General features: G+C 31.5%; 1 long non-coding RNA gene across 1 annotated transcript; it reads left to right on the top strand.

Moving 5' to 3' along the window:
* The first annotated feature begins 669 nt into the window (after positions 1-669).
* LOC146426093 (uncharacterized) lies at positions 670-8,800 on the top strand. Its single transcript, XR_014846231.1, has 3 exons — positions 670-739; positions 4,951-5,137; positions 8,749-8,800. It is a non-coding gene; the product is annotated as an uncharacterized LOC146426093 (long non-coding RNA).
* The last annotated feature ends 1,799 nt before the right edge of the window (positions 8,801-10,599 follow it).

Below are 10,599 nucleotides of genomic sequence, written 5' to 3'. Positions count from 1 at the left end.
GGAAAATGGGGAAAAAATGGGGAAAAATGGAAAAAAAAAGGGGGGAAAATGGGAAAAAAGGGGAAAAGGGGGGAAAAAAAGGGGAAAAATGGGGAAAAGTGGAAAATGGAAAAGAAAGGGAAAATGGGAAAAAAAGGGGAAAATAGGAAAAGGGGAAAATAGGAAAAAAAGGGGAAAAATGGGGGGAAATGGGGAAAAAAAGGAAAAAATGGGGGAAAAATGGGGAAAAAAGGGGAAAAAAGGGAAAAATGGGAAAGATAGGGATAAAAAAGGGGAAAATGGAAAAAAGGGGGAAAATGGGAAAAAGAAAATGGAAAAAAGGGGGAAGGAAAAATGGGAAAAAATGGGAAAAAATGGGGAAAATGGGAAAAATGGGGAAAATGGAAAAAAAGGGAAAAAAGGGGAAAATGGGAAAAAAAGGGGAAAATGGGAAAAAGGGGGAAAATGGGAAAATGGAGAAAAGGGGAAAAAAGGGGAAAAAAGGGGGAAATGGGAAAAATGGGAAAAATTGGGAAAATGGGAAAAAGGGGGAAAATGGGGAAAAAGAAGGGAAAAAGGGGAAAAATGGGAAAAATGGAAAAAAAGGGGGAAAAAAGGGGGAAATGGGGGAAAAAAAGGGAAAAAAGGGGAAAAATGGAAAAAAAATGGGGGAAAATGGGGAAAAAAGGGGAAAAATGGAAAAAAAAGGGAAAAATGGAAAAAAAAAGGGGAAAAATGGAAAAAAAAGGAGAGGAAAGAGGTAAGAGAAATTATTTATATTTTTATTTTAACAATTATTTAAAAGCTGATTTTTGCTGGGTGTGTTTGGGAAACCTGCACAGGTTTTCCTGAGTTGATTTCCCTAATTAATTCGATTTATTTCCTCCCCTGGCATGGAGAAAATCCCAAAACTCCCCCAGAAAGGGAATTTCTGTATTTGATTTCCCTAATTAATTTGATTTCCCTAATTAATTATTTCCCTAATTAATTGATTTCCCTAATTAATTAGATTTATTTCCCTGATTTCCCTCTTCCCCTGGCATGGAGAAAATCCCAAAATTCCCCCAGAAAGGAATTTCTATATTTGATTTCCCTAATTAATTTGATTTATTTCCTCCCCTGGCATGGAGAAAATCCCAAAATTCCCCCAGAAAAATTCCCCCAGAAAGGGAATTTTCATTGATTTCCCTAATTAATTTGATTTATTCCCCTGATTTATCTCCTCCCCTGGCATGGAGAAAATCCCCAAATTCCCCCAGAAAGGGAATTTTAATTGATTTCCCTAATTAATTAGATTTATTTCCCTGATTTCTCTCCTCCCCTGGCATGGAGAAAATCCCCAAAATTCCCCCAGAAAGTGAATTTTAGTTGATTTCCCTAATTAATTTGATTTCCCTAATTAATTCCCCTAATTCATTTCCCTAATTAATTGATTTCCCTAATTAATTAGATTTATTTCCCTGATTTCTCTCCTCTCCTGGCATGGAGAAAATCCCAAAATTCCCCCAGAAAGGAATTTCTATATTTGATTTCCCTAATTAATTATTTCCCTAATTAATTGATTTCCCTAATTAATTCGATTTATTTCCCTGATTTCTCTCCTCCCCTGGCATGGAGAAAATCCCAAAATTCCCCCAGAAAGGGAATTTTCATTGATTTCCCTAATTAATTCGATTTATTTCCCTGATTTCTCTCCTCCCCTGGCATGGAGAAAATCCCAAAATTCCCCCAGAAAGGGAATTTCTATATTTAATTTCCCTAATTAATTTGATTTCCCTAATTAATTCCCTAATTCATTAGATTTATTTCCCTGATTTATCTCTTCCCCTGGCATGGAGAAAATCCCAAAATTCCCCCAGAAAAATTCCCCCAGAAAGGGAATTTTAGTTGATTTCCCTAATTAATTCAATTTATTTCTCTGATTTCTCTCCTCCTCTGGTGTGGAGAAAATCCCAAAATTCCCCCAGAAAGGAATTTCTATATTTGATTTCCCTAATTAATTTGATTTCCCTAATTAATTGATTTCCCTAATTAATTAGATTTATTTCCCTGATTTCTCTCCTCCCCTGGCATGGAGAAAATCCCAAAATTCCCCCAGAAAGGGAATTTTCATTGATTTCCCTAATTAATTTGATTTCCCTAATTAATTTTCCCTAATTAATTTCCCTAATTCATTTCCCTAATTAATTAATTTCCCCAATTAATTGATTTCCCTAATTAATTAGATTTATTTCTCTGATTTCTCTCCTCCCCTGCCATGGAGACAATCCCCAAATTCCCCCAGAAAAGGCAATTCCTGGGCAAGGAAACTCCCAAATCCCAAATTCCCTAATTAGCTTTCCAAACCCATTTCCTTTGGGATTTTTCCATGGAAATCCCAGCTGTGCCTCCAGAGGGATGGAAGTTCAATTCCTCGGAAAAAAACAACATTTTCTGGGGAATTCCAAACCCAATTCCCCCGAAATTTGGCTGTGCTCCCTGTCCTGATGGGTTTGGGGACAAATACTGTGTTTTTTCCATGGATTTTGGATGTCACCAGGCCTTGGGGACAAGCTGGGGACATCAGGGAGGTCCTTGGGGAGGCAGAAATGGGGGAATTCCTGCAAAAAATGGGAATTGCTGAGGGATTTTAGGTTCTTCCAGCCCAAATTATCCTGGATTTCTGGGATTTGGGATTTCAGGTTCTTCCAACCCAAATTATCCTGAAATTCTGGGATTTGGGATTTCAGGTCTTGGAATTCTGTGATTTGGGATTTTAAATCTTCCATCCCAAGTTATCCTGGAATTCTGGAATTCTGGGATTTGGGATTTCAGGTCCTTCTCACCCAAATTATCCTGGAAATCTGGGATTTGGGATTTTAGATCCTTCCAGCCCAAATTATCCTGAAAATCTGGGATTTGGGATTTTAGATCCTTCCAACCCAAATTATCCTGAAAATCTGGGATTTGGGATTTCAGGTCCTTCCAGCCCAAATTCTCCTGGAATTCTGGGATTTGGGATTTCAAGTACTTCCAGCCCAGATTTTACTGGAATTCTGTGATTTGGGATTTCAGATCCTTCCAGCCCAAACCAGCCTGAAGTTGTGTGATTTGGGATTTCAGGTCCTGGATTTCTGGGATTTGGGATTTTAAATCCTTCCAGTTTAAACCTGCCTGGGGCACAAGCTGGGGACACCAGGGAGGTCCTTGGGGAGGCAGAAATGGGGGAATTCCCGCAAAAAATGGGGATTTCTGAGGGATTTTAGGTCCTTCCAGCCCAGATTATCCTGAAATTCTGGAATTCTGTGATTTGGGATTTCAGGTCTTGGAATTCTGGGATTTGGGATTTGGGATTTCAGGTCCTTCCAGCCCAAATTATCCTGGAATTCTGTGATTTGGGATTTTAGATCCTTCCAGTCCAAATCATCATGGAATCCTGTGATTTGGGATTTCAGATCCTTCCAGCCCAGACCATCATGGAATTCTGGGATTTGGGATTTTAAATCCTTCCAGCCCAAATTCTCCTGGAATTCTGGGATTTGGGATTTGGGATTTCAAGTCCTTCCAGCCCCAATTATTCTGGAATTCTGGGATTTGGGATTTTAAATCCTTCCAGCCCAAATTATCCTGGAATTCTGGGATTTGGGATTTCAGGTCCTTCCATCCCAAATTATCCTCAAATTCTGGGATTTGGGATTTCAGGTCCTTCCAGCCCAAATTATCCTGGAATTCTGGGATTTGGGATTTCAGGTCCTTCCAGCCCAAATTCTCCTGGAATTCTGGGATTTGGGATTTGGGATTTCAAGTCCTTCCAGCCCCAATTATCCTGGAATTCTGTGATTTGGGATTTTAAATCCTTCCAGCCCAAATCATCCTGTAGTTCTGGAATTCTGGGATTTGGGATTTCAGGTCCTTCCAGCCCAAATTTTCCAGGAATTCTGTGATTTTTTACCAAACCAACCTTCCCAACTCCACCAGCAGCACAGAAATCCCAATTTCCCAGCAGTTTTTTCTCTATTTTTGGAACTCTCCAGCCTGCCAATCCCAAAATAATCCTTGGGAACATCTGGACTCTGCAGCTGGAGGATCCTCAGCCTCATCCCAGACAAAACAAATCCTGCAAAACCAACATTTCCCAGCTTGCTTTTCCCCAAATCCTGAGTTTTTCCCCATTTTTTTCCCATTTTTTCCCATTTTTCCCCCAAAACCAACATTTCCCAGCTTGCTTTTTCCAAATCCTGATTTTTTCCCATTTTTCCCCATTTTTTCCCATTTTTTCCCATTTTTCCCCCAAATCCTGATTTTTCCCAATTTTTCCCCCAAATCCTGATTTTTCCCAATTTTTCCCCCAAATCTTGATTTTTTCCCATTTTTCTCCCCAAAACCACCATTTCCCAGCTTGCTTTTCTCCAAATCCTGATTTTTCCCAATTTTTCCCCCAAATCCTGATTTTTTCCCATTTTTCCCCATTTTTTCCCATTTTTTCCCCCAAATCCTGATTTTTTCCCCATTTTTCCCCCCAAATCCTGATTTTTTCCCCATTTTTTCCCCCAAATCCTGACTTTTCCCAATTTTTTCCCCCAAATCCTGATTTTTTCCCGTTTTTCCCCCAAAACCACCATTTCCCACTTTGCTTTTGTCCAAATCCCTGATTTTTCCCCATTTTTTCCCCCAAAACCAACATTTCCCATTTTGCTTTTGTCCAAATCTTGATTTTTTCCCCATTTTTTCCCCATTTTTCCCCCAAATCCTGATTTTTTCCCCATTTTTTTCCCCAAATCCTGATTTTTTTTCCCATTTTTTCCCATTTTTTCCCCCAAATCTTGATTTTTTCCCATTTTTCCCCCAAATCCTGATTTTTTCCCCATTTTTTCCCCAAATCCTGATTTTTTCCCCATTTTTTCCCCATTTTTTCCCCCAAATCCTGATTTTTTCCCCATTTTTTTCCCCAAATCCTGATTTTTTCCCATTTTCCCCAACCCAAGCAAACAGAATCCTGAGCAGATCCACCTGCAGCTCCTGGCAGCACTGAGGGAAAACCAATTAGGGATTCATTAATTAATTAATTATATTCAGTAGCAGCAGATTTGAGGCTCATTTTTTGGGATAAACACTCTGAGTGATGGAAAAATGAGAAATTATTCCAGGAATCCTCAGGAATAATCCATGGAAAAATCAGGTTTGAGGAGTTCCAGCTGCTGGGACTCCTTTGTTTTATTTTATTTTATTTTTTTTTTTTTTAAATTTTATTTTATTTTATTTTTATTTTACTTTATTTTACTTTGTTTTATTGTATTTATTTTATTTTATTTTTTAATTTATTTTTATTTTTATCTTCATCTTTATCTTTATTTTTTTATTTTTATTTTTATTTTTATTATTTTTTGTCTTCATTTTTATTTTTATCTTCATTTTTACTTTTATTTTTACTTTTATTTTTGCTTTTATTTATGGTTTTATCTTCATCTTTATCTTTATTTTTATTCTTATTTTTATTTTTATTTTAACTTTTATCTTCCTCTTTATTTTTATTTTTATTCTTAATTTTATTTTTATTTCTATTTTTTTATTTTATATTTTAAAAATTTATTTTATTTTATTATTTTTATTTTATTTTATTTTATTTTATTTATTTTATTTTATTTTATTTTATTTATGTTATTTTATCTGGGGTTGTGGCTCAGAATTCCTCAGGAAATCAAGGCTTGAAAGACCTTTTGGAAATTATTTTAATTATTTTATTGTTTTGAACTTTATCCTCAACTTTTGAACTTCAGCCTTAATTTTTTGCTTTTAAATTTCAATTTTACCCTTAATTTTTAACCCTTAATTTTTTAACTTTATCCTTTCTAACTTCATCCTTAACTTTTTGAATTTTATCCTTATTTTTTTATTATTTTATCCTTCATTTTTCATCCTGAAATCTTTAACTTTATCCTCATTTTTGAACTTTATCCTTCACTTTTTACCTTCATCCTGAATTTTTTATCCTTAACTTTTTACCTTCATCCTCCTGGAATCCACAGAGGAATCAGAAAAGAAGAAATTTGAAAAGAAAATTAGAGTTTAGCCGAAATTTCCTCCTTAAAATGGGAATTTCTCCTTACTGCCTTTAATCCCCTTGACTGCAATCATCTAAATTCGAATTAAATCTCATTTAAATTTGAATTAAATCTCATTTAAATCATTTCAATTCTCATTAAATCTCATTTCAATCATTTAAATCTGAATTAAATCTCATTTCAATCATTCAAATTCTCATTAAAATCTCATTTAAATCATTTCAATTCTCATTAAATCTCATTTAAATTTGAATTAAATCTCATTTAAATCATTCCAATTCTCATTAAATCTCATTTCAATCATTTAAATCTGAATTAAATCTCATTTAAACTCTCATTAAATCTCATTAAATCTCATTTAAATCAGAATTAAATCTCATTTAAATCATTCAAATTCTCATTAAATCTCATTTAAATCTGAATAAAATCTCATTTAAATCATTCCAATTCTCATTAAATCTCATTTAAATCACTCAAATTCTCATTAAATCTCATTTCAATCATTCAAATTCCAATTAAATCTCATTTCAGTCATTTCAATTCTCATTAAATCTCATTGAAATCATTGAAATTCTCATTAAATCTCATTTCAATTCTCATTAAATCTCATTTAAATCCAAATTAAATCTCATTTAAATCATTTAAATCTGAATAAAATCTCATTTAAACTCTCATTAAATCTCATTAAATCTCATTTAAATCAGAATTAAATCTCATTTAAATCATTCAAATTCTCATTAAATCTCATTTAAATCTGAATAAAATCTCATTTAAATCATTCCAATTCTCATTAAATCTCATTTAAATCACTCAAATTCTCATTAAATCTCATTTCAATCATTCAAATTCCAATTAAATCTCATTTCAGTCATTTCAATTCTCATTAAATCTCATTGAAATCATTGAAATTTTCAGTAAATCTCATTTAAATCATTTCAATTCTCATTAAATCTCATTTCAATTCTCATTAAATCTCATTTAAATCATTCAAATTCTCATTAAATCTCATTTAAATCCAAATTAAATCTCATTTCAATCATTGAAATCCTCATAAAATCTCATTTAAATCCTCATTAAACCTCATTTAAATAATTTAAATTTGAATAAAATCTCATTGAAATCATTCCAATTCTCATTAAATCTCATTTAAATCATTCCAATTCTCATTAAATCTCATTTCAATCATTCCAATTCTCATTAAATCTCATTTAAATCATTTAAATCTGAATAAAATCTCATTTAAATCATTTCAATTCCAATAAAATCTCATTTAAATCATTGAAATTCTCATTAAATCTCATTTAAATCCTCATTAAATCTCATTTCAATCATTGAAATCCTCATAAAATCTCATTTCAATCATTCCAATTCCTCTCCCAAACAACCACAAACCTTCCCAAGGCCCAAACTAACCCCAAATTCCCTCAAAAATCCCATTTTTTCCCAATTCCTTTCCTCCCATCCTCTCCAAAATTGAGATTTTTTTTTTTTTTCTCCTCCCAGCCTGGAGATGTTTTTCCATTTTATTTTTAGCTGTTGACCTTCTGAGCTGAAAAATAACTTTTTCCTTCTCTGACTTTTGTCCTCCACTTGGCAGAGAAAAGTTCAAAACACTGAAATGGAAAATATTTCCACTTTTCAGCCAGCAGGAGGATGATTTTTATTATTTATTTCTCAGCTCCAGGCAGGGAAAAAATGGAATTAAATTGGCAAAAATCCCTTTTTTTTGTTGAAATGTTTGTTATTTGTTATGAGTTGGTGTTAATTGTTATGGGTGGAAATTCTTTGTGGGTTTTTTTCCCCAATTTTCTTATTTTTTTTTAGGGGAAATAGTTATTTTTGGGGTTTGTGAAGAGATTAATGTGAATAAAATGTAATATATTTTGAGGGAAATAGTTATTTTTGGGGTTTGTAAAGAGATTAATAGAAATAAAATATCTTTTAAGGGAAATTTTTATTTTTTTGGGGTTTGTAAAGAGATTAATATCAATAAAATAGAATATATTTTAAGGGAAATATTTAATTTTTTGGGTTTGTAAAGAGATTAATGTAAATAAAATATAATATATTTTAAGGGAAATTTTTTTTGGGTTTGTAAAGAGATTAATGTAAATAAAATATAATATATTTTAAGGGAAATTTTTTTTGGGTTTGTAAAGAGATTAATGTAAATAAAATGTAATATATTTTGAGGGAAATTTTTTTTTTTTGAGTTCGTAAAGAGATTAATAAAATGTAATATATTTTAAGGGAAATATTTATTTTTTGGGTTTGTGAAGAGATTAATATCAATAAAATGTAATATATTTTAAGGGAAATTTTTTTTTGGGTTTGTGAAGAGATTAATAGAAATAAAATTTAATATATTTTAAGGGAAATATTTATTTTTTTGGGGGTTTGTAAAGAGATTAATGTAAATAAAATATAATATATTTTAAGGGAAATTTTTTGGGGTTTATAAAGAGATTAATATCAATAAAATTTAATATATTTTAAGGGAAATATTTATTTTTGGGGTTTGTAAAGAGATTAATATAAATATTCCATCAGATATTAATTATTAATATAAATGTTCCATCAGATATTAATTATTAATCATTAATTATGATTATTAATCATTACTCATTACCTATTACTTATTATTTATTGATTATTGTATTAATTATTAATTATTAATTATTAATTATTATTCTGAATTAATATTATTTTTTCTTTGATTTCTTCCCAGGCTCTGCTGGATTTCCTGGGATAAAACTCTGAAAATTCCTGATTTTTCTGCCTTTTTTTTTTGAGGATCCTCCAAAAAAAAGGTGAAATATTTGGGAATTTCTCACTGGGAAGAAATTATAAATCAGATTATAAATCAGATTATAAATCAGATTATAAATGAGATTTTATAAATCAGATTTTCCAGCACATCATGGGGAAAAAATCTCTTATCTTTAATAATAATAATAATGTGGAGTTTGGCCAGAAATGGGGAAAAAAAAAGGGAAAAAAAATGAAAATAAAAAATGGGAAAAACTCCAGAGACACCCAAGAGTCACTGAGGGCAAATTCCTTCTTCTCTGGTGGGAAAAAATGGAATTTTGGGGGAGAATTGAGGGATTGGAATGGAGGAGGAGGAGAGGATTGGAGGGGAAAAAATGGGGAAATTAGAGGGAAAAAATAGAGAAATTATGGGGAAAAAATAGAGAAATTATGGGGAAAAATATAGGAAAAATGAAGGAATTATGGAGAAAATAGAGAAATTTTGGGGAAAAATACAGGAAAAATAGAGAAATTATGGGAAAATATAGGGAAAATAGAGAAATTATGAGGAAAAATATAGGAAAAATAAAGGAAATATGGGGAAAATAGAGAAATTATGAGGAAAAATAGAGAAATTATGAGGAAAATATAGGAAAAATAGAGAAATGATGAGGAAAAATATAGGGAAAATAATGGAATTATGGGGGAAAATAGAGAAATTTTGGGGAAAAATACAGGAAAAATGGAGAAATTATGGGAAAATATAGGGAAAATGAAGGAATTATGGGGAAAAATATAGGAAAAATAAAGGAATTATGGGGAAAATAGAGAAATTTTGGGGGAAAATACAGGAAAAATGGAGAAATTATGGGAAAATATAGGGAAAATAGAGAAATTATGAGGAAAAATAGAGAAATTAGGGGAAAATATAGGGAAAATAGAGAAATTATGAGGAAAAATATAGGAAAAATAGAGAAATTATGAGGAAAAATACAGGAAAAATGAAGGAATTATGGGGGAAAATAGAGAAATTATGAGGAAAAATAGAGAAATTATGGGAAAATACAGGAAAAATAGAGAAATTATGAGGAAAAATAGAGAAATTATGAGGAAAAATATAGGAAAAATAGAGGAATTATGGGGGAAAATAGAGAAATTATGAGGAAAAATACAGGAAAAATGGAGAAATTATGGGAAAATATAGGGAAAATAGAGAAATTATGAGAAAAATATAGGGAAAATAATGGAATTATGGGAAAAATAGAGAAATTAGGGGGGAAAATAGAGAAATTATGAGGAAAAATATAGGAAAAATGAAGGAATTATGGGGGAAAATAGAGAAATTATGAGGAAAAATAGAGAAATTAGGGGAAAATATAGGGAAAATAGAGAAATTATGAGGAAAAATATAGGAAAAATAAAGGAATTATGGGGAAAATAGAGAAATTATGAGGAAAAATAGAGAAATTATGGGAAAATACAGGAAAAATAGAGAAATTATGAGGAAAAATATAGAAAAAATATAGGAAAAATAAAGGAAATATGGGAAAAATAGAGAAATTAGGGGGGAAAATACAGGAAAAATACAGGAAAAATAGAGAAATTATGAGGAAAAATATAGGAAAAATAGAGGAATTATGGGGGAAAATAGAGAAATTTTGGGGAAAAATACAGGAAAAATAGAGAAATTATGGGAAAATATAGGGAAAATAGAGAAATTATGAGGAAAAATACGGGGAAAATAGAGATATAAAACAAGAATCTCTTGAATTGGGGAAATTTCTGACCTATTTTAGTACCCAAAAAAGGTAAAAAAAAAAAAAAAAAA

Source organism: Lichenostomus cassidix, chromosome 28, assembly GCF_008360975.1.
Source record: "Lichenostomus cassidix isolate B80296 chromosome 28, HeHo_3.0, whole genome shotgun sequence".
NCBI classification, from domain to species: Eukaryota; Metazoa; Chordata; class Aves; order Passeriformes; family Meliphagidae; genus Lichenostomus; species Lichenostomus cassidix.
Note: the sequence above shows the minus strand (reverse complement) of the source record. Positions and strands in the feature narration are given on the sequence as shown.